The sequence below is a fragment of the Bubalus bubalis genome, chromosome 4 (assembly GCF_019923935.1).
Source record: "Bubalus bubalis isolate 160015118507 breed Murrah chromosome 4, NDDB_SH_1, whole genome shotgun sequence".
Taxonomy (NCBI): domain Eukaryota; kingdom Metazoa; phylum Chordata; class Mammalia; order Artiodactyla; family Bovidae; genus Bubalus; species Bubalus bubalis.
The window spans coordinates 52400912-52416929 of record NC_059160.1 but is presented as its reverse complement, the minus strand read 5'-3'; the positions used below and the strand labels follow the sequence as shown (position 1 = coordinate 52416929).

General features: G+C 43.6%; 1 protein-coding gene across 3 annotated transcripts in view; it reads right to left on the bottom strand.

Moving 5' to 3' along the window:
• The window catches only part of GLT8D2 (glycosyltransferase 8 domain containing 2), a 59863-nt gene that overhangs the window by 42045 nt on the left and 1800 nt on the right, over positions 1 to 16018 (bottom strand). Inside the window, exon 1 of one of the 3 annotated variants that reach the window (XM_044941415.2) lies at positions 10265 to 10663. The exons of 1 other annotated variant lie outside the window; for it this stretch is intronic. The gene's annotated coding sequence lies outside the window, so the exon portion shown is untranslated. Of the gene's footprint in view, positions 1 to 1373; positions 1961 to 10264; positions 10664 to 16018 lie in introns of those variants that run through there. One more of the 3 variants, XM_006077205.4, reaches the window with a different exon arrangement.

The following is a 16018-nucleotide window of genomic DNA, read 5'->3' as shown; positions in this document are numbered from 1 at the left end:
CCCTGATGGCTCAGCTGGTAAAGAATCTGCCTGCAATGCAGGAGACCTGGATTTGATGCCTGGGTTGGGAAGATCCCCTAGAGAAGGGAATGACTACCAACTGCAGTATTCTTGCCTGGAGAATCCCATGGACAGAGTAGCCTGGCAGGCTACAGTCCATGAAGTCGCAAAGAGTCAGACATGACTGAGCGACTGCCAATGCAGGAGACTCTGGAGACATGGGTTCAATCCCTGGGTCAGGATGATACCCTGGAATATATTCTTGCCTGGAAAATTCTACAAACAGAGGAACATGGACAGTGTGTGGGACCACAAAGAGTCGGACACAACTGAGAGACTGAGCACACAACACATTCACATATATGATGTCCCTTAATTCCTATTTTACAAATAAGAAGAGTCACCCAGAGTCAAAGCTTCTAAGTGGCAGTGCAAAGACTCATCTCTGTGAGTCAGACCCCAGAGCCCATGTTCTCACCACTGCCCTGCACAGCTCTGAGTTAGATAGAGACCCAGAATTCCATCATGCAGCATGCAAAAGCATTCCGTGTATGGATGCAACACCAAAACATTCGGAGGAAAAGACAAACAAACCAATGTCGCTTGGGAAATTTGGCTGCACAGGGCCAAACAGCTAGGGACTGCCTTTTCCACAGCACATTCAGATGTTTGCATATCATATTTTCTTCTTTTCCTTTTCCTCTTATATTAAGTATCCCTTCTTAACTTATGTCATAAGTTACATATCAATTTTTATCAGGCTTAGCCAATGTATTATTCTTGCTCATAAAGTGAACATAAGAGGACATTTTTTGAACATTAAAAAGCATTTTTCAGCCTGAACACTATGACTACTGTATTTACAATAAGCCTTATTTAGATTTCATATGATTGCTAGTTCTTTGCGGGGGAAATGGGGCGGTGCTTGGAGCCCTCAGAACAGCTTCCTAGGACTGATTCTGAAAACAAGATTCATAACTCAGTTAAATCTTTTGTGACTCAGAAACATACCTGTCTTAAATGCTAGCATTTATCAACTCCTAACTAACCGATGATTTCCACACTGAAAATATGAGGAAAACAGTAAATCAACACTCTTTGGCGGGTAGGGAGATGAAGATAAATCCAGGTCTGGAAAAGCAATGCAGGATGTGAAAAACTTGCACACTATTTTGGATTTGCGGCGATGGCAAAAAAATGAAGCAGATTCCGCTGGCATGCTACAAACATCAGCTGGGGGCGCCTGAAGGCGGTTTGCATGGGACAGTCCACCTCAGATCTACTTTCTTGCGTCTACAGCAAAATAAAGAACAGCTGCCAGCAGGCCAGAGTGAAATAGACAGGCTGTCACCCTGTTGTAAATTTCTGTTTACCTGGTGAGCGGTGAGATCAGGATTCTGGGTTCCTCCGTCCAAAGAGCTGCAGGGCAGAGCGTTCAAATCGTAGCTGGCCCCAGGGTACTGCCCTTCATGGTGCTTCAGCTGCTTCTAAGATCCCATTGGAAATCTCAAAAGGCTGGAGAGCCTCGAGGCCAATATTCCGTTTCCAAGAGAGTCCTGCTCCCCCACTGCACCTCCCTTGCTTGCGTCGACTTTGGAGCGGGTCGGGTTTCTTCCACCCCTGCTCCAAGCAGCTGGGAATCCAGGCGCTGTGCTGGCCGAGTGAGGAGGCCTCTGAAACCACTTCCAGATGTGCTTGGCTGGCTGGCTCCGATGGGCCAGACTTCCTTTTGCAGCCTCCTCCGGCAGCCCGCAAATCATTTTGAAAACAAGGCTGCTCTGGAGGTAAAGATGCAAAACCGGAAAAAAGCAAATGCTTGGAGGGTGAATTTCCACCACACACTGGGTCTCAGGTAAATGTTGAGAGGGCGGAAGTGAAGAAGTTAAGTGCATACCAATTTTAAGACTGTCTTCATGGCCACTAGCTTCACCTGAAATGCCCTTGTCGTTAGAATGCGTTCGTGTCCAAGTCAAAACCCAGATAACAACTGTGGTATCCTCTGCCAAGGCAATGATAGTGACAGAAAGTTTCTAGATGGTGTGTTTTGTGCCTGAACAGGGAAAGGAATCAGGCAGTGCATCAGCCCCACCCAGTTATGTGCTGTTCTGTGTTCCTGCCATTTATTCTCAGAAACCCAGGAAACCGTGCCAGCACTTTGCCTGGGACCATGGAATGTATTCAGCAGCAGCTTCTCTCCCTAGTTCCTACAAGGAAATGAGTCTGCCTCTGCTCACTGCCTCCATCTAAAATGATATTGCCCAACAGAAATATAATGCAAGCCACATTGCCATTTAAAATTTTCCAGTAGTCGCTTTAAGAAAAATATTGTGTCCACAAGTCTCTTCTCTGTGTTGGCGTCTCCACTGCTGTCCTGCAAATAGGTTCATCAGTGCCATCTTTCTAGATTCCACATATGTGCGTTAATACAGTGGGGGAAGGTGGAGGAGGGACAAATTGAAAGAGTAAGAACGAAAAATATACATTACCATATGTAAAATAGATAGCCAAAGGGAATTGCTGTATTAAACAGGGAGCTCAAACCTGGTACTCTGACAACCTAGAGGGGTGGGATAGAATGGGAGGTGGGAAGGAGGTTCAAGAGGGAGGGGACATATGTATACCTATGGCTGATTCATGTTGATGTGTAGCAGAAACCAACACAATATTGTAAAGCCATGATCTTCCAATAATTAAAAAATAAAAGCTCTTAGTTTAAAAAAGTATAGTGAAGTAAGTCAGAGAAAAACAAATATTGTATAATAACGCATATATGTGGAATCTAGAAAAATGGTACTGATGGACCTATTTGCAGTGCAGGAACAGAGATGCTGACGCAGAGAACGGACTTGTGGACATAATGGGCGAAGGGAAAGGTGGGACGAATTGAGAGAACAGCACTGACACATATACACTACCATATGTAAGATAGCTAGCTGGAGGGAAGCTGCTGTGTGGCACAGGGAGCTCAGCCTGGTGCTCTATGATGACCCAGAGCGGTGGCATGTGATGGGGAGTGGAAGGGAGATCTAAGAGGGAGGGGATCTATGTGTACATACAGCTGATTCACACTGTTGCAAAGCAGAAACTAACATAACATTGTAATGCAGTTATCCTCCAATTTAAAAATAAAGCATTTAAAAAATCCTTCACAAAAAAGAAAAACACAAAGAGGTCAAATTAATTTTAATGATAAATTTTATTTAACTCAATATATTAAAAATACTATTTCAACATTTAATTGGCAGAAAACTTATTAACAAGACATTTTACACTTTTTGTTTTGTATGAAGCTTTTAAAATCTGGTGTGTCTTTTACATTTGCAGCATGTCTCGATTCCAACACTAAATTTCATCAGAAACAACTGATATGTATTTAGATTTTATAACATTTATGATTTAAAAAATAGATTTGCAGGCTCAGGTTGCTCCAAACACACTTCAAACTTTTCCAGTCACTGGATTATGAATCCGTTTTTCAACTGAAATTGATTAAGACTAGGTACAATTTAAAATTCAGTTCCTCAGTGGCACCAGTCACATTTTAAGTCCTCATAGCCAGTGTTGCTGGTGGCTACTGTAATGAACACTGTGGCTCTGAAGGACTCAGTGGGGGCTGGTTTCAGACTTGAACTTGCAGAGTCAGAGTATCTAGACCAGATCTATTTGTATAGAACTTGGAACATTAACAAAGCATTTTGATAACTTCTGTTTTATCTATAACATTCTTGTTATGTAAGTTGAACAGATGTTTGTTGCCCCAGTCTGCAAATGAGCAAGTTGAGCTTTTGAGCAAGTTAAAGTCCAAGTTTCCACAGCAATATAGTAATGAAGCAGGAACTGGAATTTCTGTTTAGCGCTTTGCAACTGTTTCTTACTTGAGAAGTGTTTCAAATATTAGGATTTGGGGCAGCAACTCTGGGGTTAAATTGTATCCATAATTATTTCCTCACTTGGTCATCCTTCAAGTGAATTACCAGGCAGTCCAGTGGTTGGGACTCAGCATCTTCACCGCCAAAGGCCCAGGGAACTAAGATCCTGTGGGCAGCATGGCATGGCCAAAAAAAAAAAAAAAAGCCAACAAGGTCATCCTTCAGAAGCACTGTAGAGAATGACTGGCAGCCCTGTGTCATTCTCTTGTCTACCCTATCCTAGGGCCTCCCTGGTGGCTCAGCAGTAAGAAATCTGCCTGCCAGTGCAGGAAACACAGGACCTGGGTTCGATCCCTGGGTTGGGAGGATCCCCTGGAGTAGAAAATGGCAATCTGCTCTAGTATTCTTGCCTGGAAAATTCCATGGACTGAGGAGCCTGGTGGGCTACAATCCATGAGGCTGCAAAGGAGTCAGACAGGAGTTAGTAAGTAAACAACAAAGAGCCTTTACATCACCAGCAAGTGTGCCACCTTTCTTTGGAGCAGACTCGACTTCACACTATTCCTCTTCTCTCTTTACTTCCAGGAACCTGTTTTAAACCACAACTCTCCTCAATGTTTCAGCTAACAGCTGTGATTGTAAGATATTTATCTTAGGTTGCAGCAAAGATACATTTTATATATTGATCACCTGCAGGAAGCCAGAAGGTTCTGGGTGATAGCTTGGGGGTACTGTGTGCTAAGTACTCTTGCTCCAACCCTCACTGCAACTACATGAACAAAATACCAACATTTCCTGGCTCAGGGCTGGCCACTGCCATTTCAGAAGCTCCAAGCTCCACACCTGCCCAGTCCAGTTTTCTCCAAAGGCTGGGTTTTTCTCTCCTTCATATCTCTCATCCACTTAGCAAAATGCCTGACCCAGTGGAAGAGGTGGTGAATAAGGAGTTTCAGAGAGTATGAGAACAAAGCACCCAAGAAGGGGACTCAGAAACAAAATAATGATCATGTTGGTTCATAGACCCTGCTTGCTGATCATACTTAACTTCCATATGGAGCCAAATCTCTCTATCATTGTTCTTGGTACACTTTCTCCCTGATCCCTTACTGCCTCCAACTGCAGATTCTCCTTTATTTCTGCTGGGCCATGTTCTGAGGATGCAAGAGGCTTATTATCTATGACCTGGATTTCCACACTGGATGCATAGATTCTCCTCTGTGGAAGAAATAAGAATAGAAAGAGATGCAGGATATAGGAGCACCCTGAGAAGTGCAGTGGTTACCAGCCTGGGCTCTGGAGACTGACAGAAATCTAGGTGTCAACTAAGGCGTTATATTTACACATTCCTGAAAAGCCCACTTTCAGTTTCCTCATCTATAAGATGAAGAAGCTTCTTGTGAGGGTTAAAAAACATCACGCATGTAAAGCACTAAGGGCTAGGGTTAGGATGTAAGCTATTATTAGTGTTGTTGCAGGAAGACACTTCAAAGTATGAATAAAAGAAAGACATTGTAACAGTGAGTTAGTGGTGACTTTGTTTTAAAGTCCACATTTGTTATACGCTGTTGCCAACATTGATAGCCTGGTATTACTTAGTAACCTCTCGGCTTCTTCCCTTCAAATAGAAAAAGTTTTGGGAAGATAGAATTATGAACTTGCCTGAAAATGGCAGAAGGGAGTGGAACAAACCTAATGGAATATGTTGTTCAATAAAGTTCTTGGGGAAAATGAAAAATGTGTCTTTCATTTTTACTTAAAAACTGAAGGAACTTTTTGGCCAACTGATAGAAACACTCATTTGAAGTGGCGATTGTCCAGTGAAAAGTACTCATACCTCCTCCAAGGTCCTGCAGCCAGAGCAGCATGTGAGCTGAAGTTGGCTGTCTGGGACTTCCTGGAAGGCTACTGTTTTCCTGGCAAAGAGCCGTTTGGTGACTTTTGCCCTTTCCTCCTGTCTGAAATCCAACCTTGGAGCCTGGATGTGGAGTAGCCATCTCAACACCCTGTGGCTGAAAGGACCACCCTGTGCTGCTGCCTATGGTCCTGCTGGGTGTGTGCAGAGACCACCATGTTGAATCAGTCAGGGTCCCAACAGGACACACACGGCTCACTCCAATGGGCTGATGGTGGAGACTTGGAAAACAGACACTATTTGAAAAGGTGTAGTCGGTGTTAGGAAACATAGTTAAGAGTCAAGGCTGTAGCCTGGGGTTAGCGATGCAGGGAGCATTTCCAGTTCTGTGGGCAGGAGAAGGGAGTGGTTACCAGGACCAAGAGAAAACAGCTGCGGGGAAGGGCTGCCTGAGAGGAGCAGCCTCTGTTCACCCCAAGAAAGGAATGAGGAGGTTCATTACCCCAACCTTACAGTTTTCTGTGGGTAGTGCCTTCCATTGGCCAAACCCAACTGGACACCAGAGACCTGGAGAGTTGAGGTGATGCAATACATTTAGGTCAATCTCAGGGCACTGAGCAAGTTAAAGAGGAGTATAGATCCAAACAAGCAAATGGAAAATATCTGTGACCTGCCATTGCGTGATTCAGTGGTCCTGAACATGATAATTAAGGACAAGAGTGTATGGATGTGAGAGTTGGACCATAAAGAAGGCTGAGCACTGAAGAATTGATGCTTTTGAACTGTGGTGCTGGAGAAGGCTCTTGAGAGTCCCTTGGACTGCAAGGAGATCCAACCAGTCCATCCTAAAGGAGATCAGTCCTAAATACCTACTGGAACGACTGATGCTGAAGCTGAAGCTCCAATACTTTGGCCACCTAATACAAAGAACTGACTCATTGGAAAAGACCCTGATGCTGGGAAAGATTGAAGGCAGAAGGAGAAGGGGTCGATAGAGAATGAGATGGTTGGATGGCATCACTGACTCAATGGACATGAGCTTGAGCAAGATCTGGGAGTTGGTGATGGACAGGGAGGCCTGGTGTGCTGCAGTCCATGGGGTCGCAAAGAGTCAGACAGGACTGAGGAACTAAAGAGAACTGGACTGAGCAAGAATGGAGCTTCCCTGGTGGTTCAGCAGTAAAGAATCCACCTGCCAATGCAGGAGACTTGGGAGACATAGGATCGATTCCTGGGTTGGAAAGATCCCTGGAGAAGGAAAGGGTAATCCACTCCAGTATTCTTGCCTGGGAAATCCCATGGACTGAGAAGCCAGGCAGGCTACAGTCCACAGGTTCTGCAGAGGGTTGGACATGACTTAGCAACTAAACAAGAACAACAAGAAAGAACACAGGAGGAGCCTCAGTCCTGATGGCTCTGGGAGTCACCATAGCAGCCTGAGCTATTTATGGGGCGTATAACCATGTGAGGAAGATAAACCTGGATCCAGTTAAGTTGCTCTGGTCAGGTTTCAGTTACTTGCTTGAATGCCAGTCCTATGCGATCTATATGCGTTTTCCATTTGTGCAGTCATTAGTCAACACAACTCCAATTATCTGAGTTATTATTATTCCATGTTTATTTCTTATTGGTTGAAAGCCAAATGTTTATCATTTTTTACCCAATGGGCCTGCCTTGGCTGAATGTTTTACTTTGCATATAAGTTGGTAAGATAAAGTCTATAAAAGCTGATAAACATGACTGGAAGGAAAGGGAGCAGCAGCATTGGCAGTAGCGCTGACTTACCGCCCTGGGACAGGCTGCTGCTGCTGCTGCTGCTGCTGCTGCTAAGTCGCTTCAGTCGTGTCCGACTCTTAGCGACCCCATGGACTACAGCCTACTAGGCTCCTCCATCCATGGGATTTTCCAGGCAAGAATACTGGAGTAGGGTGCCATTGCCTTCTCCAGGGACCGGCTAATGAGCTCTATTTACTGCCTCGGTCTCCTGGGGCTGGGCTCCAAGATCAGCTGCATGGGGGCAGGAAATACGACTCTGAGGGTTTCAATTCCCTCTCCCTGGCTGATGGGGGGAGCTCAGTGATGGGTCATCTCCTTGTCTGGAGCTCAGACGCGCTGTCTCTTCTCTGCCACTCCTTAGCTGCGTCAATCGCTCCTATGCTTGACTCTTAGCACGCTGGGGTCCCCATCTCCCCCATGAGATGACTGCTTTTCCTCCTTGGCTTCTGTGCCAGTTCCCTGCTCTAGTCCTTGGTGTAGCCTCTCCCTAGCCTGGAGTCCTGTGTTGATCCTGCCAGTGCCCTCCCTCTCCATGCCTTGACTGCTGCTCTAGCCATTGCTGGAGCCCTGTGATCTGGGAGCAGACTTCTCAAACACCATCTGCCTCCTTCATGGTGGGAACAGTGCCTACCCACACTCTCTGCTGTTGAGCTCTGCCCACCTGCTGGTGCTCCTCAAACCCCAGGTCAGACTGCTGCCAATAAGCCCTTGGCCTGAGTCCTCGATTGAGATTAAGGTGTCCCTTGGACATGGCAATTTTACACTCTTAACTGAAAATACTTCACTGTCTGCTGCCTCTCAGCACCAGCCCCACCCTCTGTCCTATAGCTCAGGATGAATAGAAACAGTAGTAATGTAATGAAAATGATAGAAATGAAACAATCTATTATGTACCACGTGCTAACCACATGCCAGGCACTGCTTAAGCACAGAACTTTCCTTGTTGTGCACGGTGTCAGCATACATTTCAGGCACCATATACAAAAACTACATATTTCAGTATAGTTTAATAACATCAGTCCCCCTACAACACAGTTCAAAACTGTTACCACAGTATACCAACTGTGAGTAACTGGATAAGTATAAACTTTGCTGCTAGCTTTTCAGTCCACAAAATTATTATGCTGTTAACAGCATGATTTTGTGACCAATCATGTCACTTCTCTTACAATCTATAAATGATTGGTCACTGGGCTGTTGTTATTCAATTTATGTACAGATAGCAAAGCATGTAGTTGTATTGCTTCCTTAATTCCCAGTGATAAACTCATGTGACATCTATAAAAACAGATAATAGAATTGGCCAACAAAAAAAGCTAGCAAAAGAGATAAAAATGGAGACTTCCCTGACAGTCCAGGGGTTAAGAATCCATCTGCCAATGCAAGGGATGCAGGTTCGATCCCTGGTCCGGGAACTAATATTCTGCAGGCTTCGGGGCAACCAAGCCCCCTGTGCCACACCGTGCAACACAACTACTGAACCAGCACTCTAGAGCCTGCAAGCCGCAACTACTGAGCCCGCCCACCTACAGCCTGTGCTCCACAACGAGAAGACACTGCAATGAGAAGCCCACGCACCCCAACTAGAGAGTAGCCCCAACTCATCACAACTGGAGAAAGCCTGCAAGCAGCAACGAAGACCCAACAAAGCCAAAGTAAACAACAAACAAATGATAACGGTGGGAGTGAAACTCACATCAAAGGTAAACAGAGGTAGAGAAGAAATAGCTGCTGTGGGATGATACTGTCACTATTCAACGCTAGCTATGCAGCCAGAAAAATTGAGTAAAGGTGATTTTAAAAACATAAATAAGGAAAGTCGTTGTGATGAGGGTGGAGATGTTCCAGAAGGATTGACACAGGCAAAAAAATTCACATTAAAGAAACTCTCTAAGCTATTTCATGATGCTGAAAGTGTTAAGGATAGAATATGGGAAACTGATCCAAACTTAGAAAGGAATATGATCATTTTCTAAGGCACAGAATAGATGCTTACTCCTTACAGTATGTTATATTACAAGAACGCAAGCACTGCTCAGTTTCATACCAACAACAACAACAAAAAAACTTTGGTAAGTTTTATACCAAAAAACTTCAACTCTTGATTAAGTTTTGTACCAAAAAAATGCCACAAAACCAACCCAAAACATTTAATTTTCATCTTCAATGGGTCCACTGTTTTAAATTACAGTAGAACAAATAAATATGAAGTCTACTATTTTTTCATTTCTTTAGACAGTTAAAACCAACAGCAAGAGAACTTTAAATATTTTGACAAACATTTTTAAAGATCAAGAACAGAACAACTGTAGTTTTTCCCACTGAGAATTAAGACTTCTTTGGTAGAAGTGATAATGATAGTCACTCAGCCATGTCCAACTCTTTGCTACTCATGGACTGTAGCCCACCAGGTTCCTCTGTCTATGGAATTCTACGGACAAGAATACTGGAGTGGGTAGCACTTCCCTGCTCCAGAGGATCTTCCTGACCCACGGATCCAACCTGGGTCTCCTAGTTGGAGATTGGCCTCCTGGTTGCAGGCAGATTCTTTACTGTCTGAGGCCTAAGATCTCTTTGCAGGGTTTCAACTTCTGTGGTCATTTCCACGGAACTACACTCTCCTACAATGCAAGCACAGCCTGTACTTTACATGTATTATCTCATTTGATCTTCAAAATAACCTTAAGAAATAGATGCTATCATCATTCCCATTTTACAGACAGAGAATTTGAAGCCCAAAGAAAATAATTCGACTGAGACCACATACCTATTATTATTATTCTTTCAATCTTCAAGTCTTTTTAGAATTCCAAATTTATAGATTTATTTCTTTTTGCACTTTGAAGATGTTGTGCTGGGCCTTCATTGCTGCACTCGGGCCTTCTCTGGTTGTGGTGATCAGGAGCTAGTCTTCACTGTGGTGCTTGGGCTTCCCTTGCTGCAGAACACAGACTCTATTGCAGCACTAGGGATCAGCAGATGTGGTGCACCAGCGTAGTTGTGGCATGTGGAGTCTTCCCAGACCAGGACTGAACCTGCGTCCCCCGCAATGGTAGGCGGATTCTTAACCACTGGACCACTAGGGAAGTCCCCAGCTAATGTAATGTTAATATACCAAATGCCCCAGTTCTGGCCAATGAAACCTAATGGCAGGTATGCTGGGTGGTTTCTGAGTAAGATGCTTTTCCTCCTTGTAAAATGAGAGTTCTAGTTCCTCGTCCTGAATGTCTTCCTATTTCATGCCTTTGGGCATTGGTTGTGTGGGGACACAATGTCCAAAGCTACAACAACCTTCTTTTAACCACAAAGGAAAGGGTGAGAGAAATTCAGAGCTGCTACCTGGAACTGTAACACTGTTAAACTGCTAAACTAACCTTAGACTTACCTACCCCAGATTTCTTGTGCAAGATAATTGTCATATCATTTAGCTACACTGTGTTGGATATTATGCTACTTGTAAGAGAGAGCATTTCCAAATGACATACTCTTTTGCTATGATTTAAACGCTTGTGTTTAAAAGGCTCCAAATTCACTGCAGATGGTGACTGTAGCCATGATATTAAAAGATGCTTGCTTCTTGGAAGAAAAGCTATTACAAACCTAGACAGCATATTACAAAGCAGAGACATTACTTTGCCAACAAAGGTCCATGTAGTCAAAACTATCATTTTTCCAAGGAACATTTCATGTAAAGATGGGAACAATAAAGAACAGAAATGGTATGGACCTAACAGAAGCAGAAGATATTAAGAAGAGGTGGCAAGAATATACAGAAGAACTATACAAAAAAGATCTTCAAGACCCAGATAATCACGATGGTACTATCACTCACCCAGAGCCAGACATCCTGGAATATGAAGTCAAGTGGGCCTTAGGAAGCATCACTACAAACAAAGCTAGTGGAGGTGATGGAATTCCAGCTGAGCTATTTCAAATCCTAAAAGATGATGCTGTCAAAGTGCTGCACTCAATATACGAGCAAATTTGGAAAACTCAGGAGTGGCCAAAGGACTGGAAAAGATCAGTTTTCATTCCAATCCCAAAGAAAGGCAATGCCCAAAAATGCTCAAACTACCACGCAATTGCATTCATCTCACATGCTAGTAAAGTAATGCTCAAAATTCTCTAAGCCAGGCTTCAACAGTACGTGAACCGTGAACTTCCAGATATTCAAGCTGGTTTTAGAAAAGGCAGAGGAACCAGAGATCAAATTGCCAACATCTGTTGGATCATGGAAAAAGCAAGAGAGTTCCAGAAAAACATCTATTTCTGCTTTATTGACTATGCCAAAGCCTTTGACTGTGGTGGATCACCACAAACTGGAAAATTCTTCAGTAACGGAAATACCAGACCACCTGACCTACCTCCTGAGAAATCTGTATGCAAGTCAGGAAGCAAAGTTACGACTGGACAGGGAACAACAGACTCGTTCCAAATAAGGAAAGGAGTACATCAAGGCTGTAAGGCTGGGCTGGATGAAGCACAAGCTGGAATCAAGATTGCCAGGAGAAATATCAATAACCTCAGATACACAGATGACACCACCCTTATGGCAGAAAGTGAAGAAGAACTAAAGAGCCTCATGATGAAAGTGAAAGAGGAGAGTGAAAAAGTTGGCTTAAAGCTCAACATTCAGAAAACTAAGATCATGGCATCTGGTCCCATCAGTTCAGTTCAGTTCAGTTCAGTTCATTTGCTCACCGACTCTTTGCGACCCCATGAATTGCAGCACACCAGGCCTCCCTGTCCATCACCAACTCCTGGAGTTCACTCAAACACACGTCCATAGTCGGTGATGCCATCCAGCCATCTCATCCTCTGTCATCCCCTTCTCCTTCTGCCTTCAATCTTTCCCAGCATCAAGGTCTTTTCAAACGAGTCAGTTCTTCACATCAGGTGGCGAAAATATTGGCATTTCAGCTTTAACATCAGTCCTTCCAATGAATATTCATGACCTATTTCCTTTAGGATGGACTGGTTGGATCTCCTTGCAGTCCAAGGGACTCTCAAGAGTCTTCTCCAACACCATAGTTCAAAAGCATCAATTCTTCGGCACACAGCTTTTTTCATAGTCACTTCATGGCAAATAGATGGGGAAACAGTGGAAACAGTGATAGACTACTTTTTTGGACTCCAAATCACTGCAGATGGTGACTGCAGCCATGAAATTAAAAGATGCTTACACCTTGGAAGAAAAGTCACAACCAACCTAGACAGCAGAGACATTACTTTGCCAACAAAGGTCCATCTAGTCAAGGCTATGGTTTTTCCAGTAGTCATGTATGGATGTGAGAGTTGGACTATAAAGAAAGCTGAGCTCCAAAGAATTGATGCTTTTGAACTGTGGTGTTGGAGAAGACTCTTGAGAGTCCCTTGGACTGCAAGGAGACCCAACCAGTCCATCCTAAAGGAAATCAGTCATGAATATTCATTGGACGGACTGATGTTAAAGCTGAAATGCCAATATTTTGGCCACCTGATGTGAAGAACTGACTCATTTGAAAAGACCCTGATGCTGGGAAAGATTGAAGGCAGAAGGAGAAGCGGGAAATAAAGGATGAGATGGTTGGATGACATCACCAACTCGATGGACATGAGTTTAAGCAAGCTCTGGGAGTCAGTGATGGACAGGGAAGCCTGGCATGCTGCAGTCCATATGGTCGCAAAGAGTTGGATACAACTGAGGGACTGAACTGAACTGAAATGTTTGTATCCCTGTCCAAATTCAAATGTTGAAATCCTCACACCCCAAAGTGATGGTGTTAGGATGTAGAACTTCTGCTCTTGATCTAAGGTCATGAAAGTGGGGCCCTCATGAATGGAATGAATGCCCTTATAAGAGATCCCAGAGAGCTCCCTCATGCTTTTCACCAGATAGGAAAGAGTGAGAGGTCAGCAGTGTGAAACTTGCAAGAGAAGTCTTCATCAGAATCTGACCATGCTGGCACCCAGACCTTCCAGCCTCAAGAACTGTGAGAAATAAATGTGGGTTGTTTAGAAACCGTCCAGCCTGTAGTGCTACAGTAGCCTGAACCGACTAAGACATCTCTAACCTTTTCATCTGAATTCTTCCTCAGGACCACAATCATGTTCAAGTTTCATCCCTGGAAAAGAATAAGAATAGCTTGCTCTTTACCCAGCCATTCCTCCCCTCCAGCCACTGTTTTTTCTTTCCTTTCAGGGGCAAGTCTGTGTAAGAAGTAAAGTATACATGTTATCTGTGCAGCCTCACTTGTTATTCATTCTTCGATCTTCTGTGGCTTCCCTCCTCCCACTCCACTAAGTATTTTAATCTAGGCCATTAATAACCTCTTAGTCTGCAAATTCAGCAGATGCTGCTTCTCGGTCTTTCTCTTATCTGACCTCTCTATGGCTCTTGGCTTTGATAACCACTTCCGCTCTGTGAAAGCCCCTTTGCCTGCGGCTTCTTTGACATCGCCCTCACCCAGTTCCCTTTTGACTCCTCTGGCTATTTATTCCCCATTTCGTTCATGAGAGCCTCCTCTGTCTTTATCACTTAGAAGTTGGTTTCTTTAGGGTGCTATTCTGCCTCACTCTTCCCTTTCTACACTCTTCTCCTAGATGGCAACTTGCATTCTTAAAGTTTCAAAGATTGAAGGTAGCTTTCTTGAGAACTGGGGACCTATTCTAGATTTCTCACTTAAACAGAGCTGAGCTGAGTCATAGGTACTCTGTTAAAATATCCTTCATAGTGGATTAAGCATCTTGTCATATATTGAAATGTGTCCCCCAAAAAGATATGCTGAAGTTTTAACTCCCAATAGCTGTGATTGTGACATTTGAACACAAGGTCTTTGCAGCTGTAAACAGGTTAAGATGAGGTCAGCAGGTGGGCCCTAATGTGATATGACTGATGAACTTCTAAGAAAAGGAAAAGAGACACAGACACAGGGAGGACACCATATGAGGATGGAGGCAGAAGTTGGAGTGATGTGGCTACAAACCAAGTAAGGTCTATGATTGAGAGTCACTACCAGAGGTTAGAAAGAGGCAAGGAAGAATCCTTCCCTACAGGTTTCAGAGGGATTATGTCCCTGCTGATACCTTAGATTTCTAGACCCCAGAAGTGTGAGACAGCACCTTTCTGTGGTTTTAATCCACATGGTTTGTGGTACTTCATTACAGCAGTCTTAGGAAACTAATACAGACGTGTCCCACCATCCTGAAGCTCCTTATCTAAGCAAGCAGTTATCACTTGTAATCTCTTTTGTCTTAACATTTTGCCTTCATCTTTCCCTTAGTTCAGAGGTTTTCAGACTTTCAAATATCATACACCAGTTTGGATTTTTTAAAATCTGAGTATCAACATTGGGTTTGCAACTTTTAATTTTACCCTTAGTCATTTGCTATAAGGACATTAAAACAAAACAAAAACAGACTACCATTCACTTAAAAGCATCATTTATAAAAGCTAGGACATTTTAACACTAAACTCTCAGAATAAAGTACAGTTCTTTAAACTAAATATTTAATGTTTTATGAAAAACTCATTGCTCTATCCCAACTTTTCCAGTATTGTTTCAGATAAAAAATATATAACCAAAACAGTTAAAAGCACATGGTTTGTATGTAACCAAAAAAAAAAAAAAAAAAAAATCAGTACATAAATATTCATAGCTTTCTTTCTTTGTTTCCAGCCATCTTCCTATTCCAAGTTCTCTTTGACCATATCATGAAGTTCAGGCATTAATCAGCGAGAGTAAAAACTTGAGAAACAGGAGCTGTAAAGAATAGTAAGAATTCCTTCTTAAAAGGAAGAGAATGACCTCTCAAAAGGAAGTTTAGATGAATGAGAAGGTGGGAGAGGCATGGTTAGGTTTGAGAGAGTTGGGGACAGGAGATGAGCTAGGCATATGAAAGAAACTGAAAATAAGATGAGGAAAACGAAATTTTAGGAAATTTGGTCTACACTATGTGTATTCCCTCTTTGATACCTTAAGAGTGTGAGGTAGGGATCTATATTGCTTTAAAATTTCTTTGGAAGGAATGATGCTAAAGCTGAAACTCCAGTACTTTGGCCACCTCATGCGAAGAGTTGACTCATTGGAAAAGACTCTGATGCTGGGAGGGATTGGGGGCAGGAGGAGAAGGGGACGACAGAGGATGAGATGGTTGGATGGCATCACTGACTCGATGGACGTGAGTCTGAGTGAACTCTGGGAGTTGGTGATGGACAGGGAGGCCTGGCGTGCTGCGAATCACAGGGTCGCAAAGAGTCGGACACGACTGAGCGACTGAACTGAACTGAACTGAACTGAATTCCCCCCCACCCCCCACCACCCCAGCCCCCCCTCTCCCCAGCGCCCCCCTCCCCGGCCCAAGACTTTAAGTGTGGTTCTTTATAGGACCAGATCACAAGGCAGCCCAGACTTAAAAGGGTTACTTATGACTGCATTCAGAGGAAGTATGGTATAGTGGCTAGGGGTTGGTGCTCTGGAATCAGAAGTTGTGCCTTTGAATCCTGGCCCTACTTCTTCTCTGCTGTGGGCCCACGAGAAAA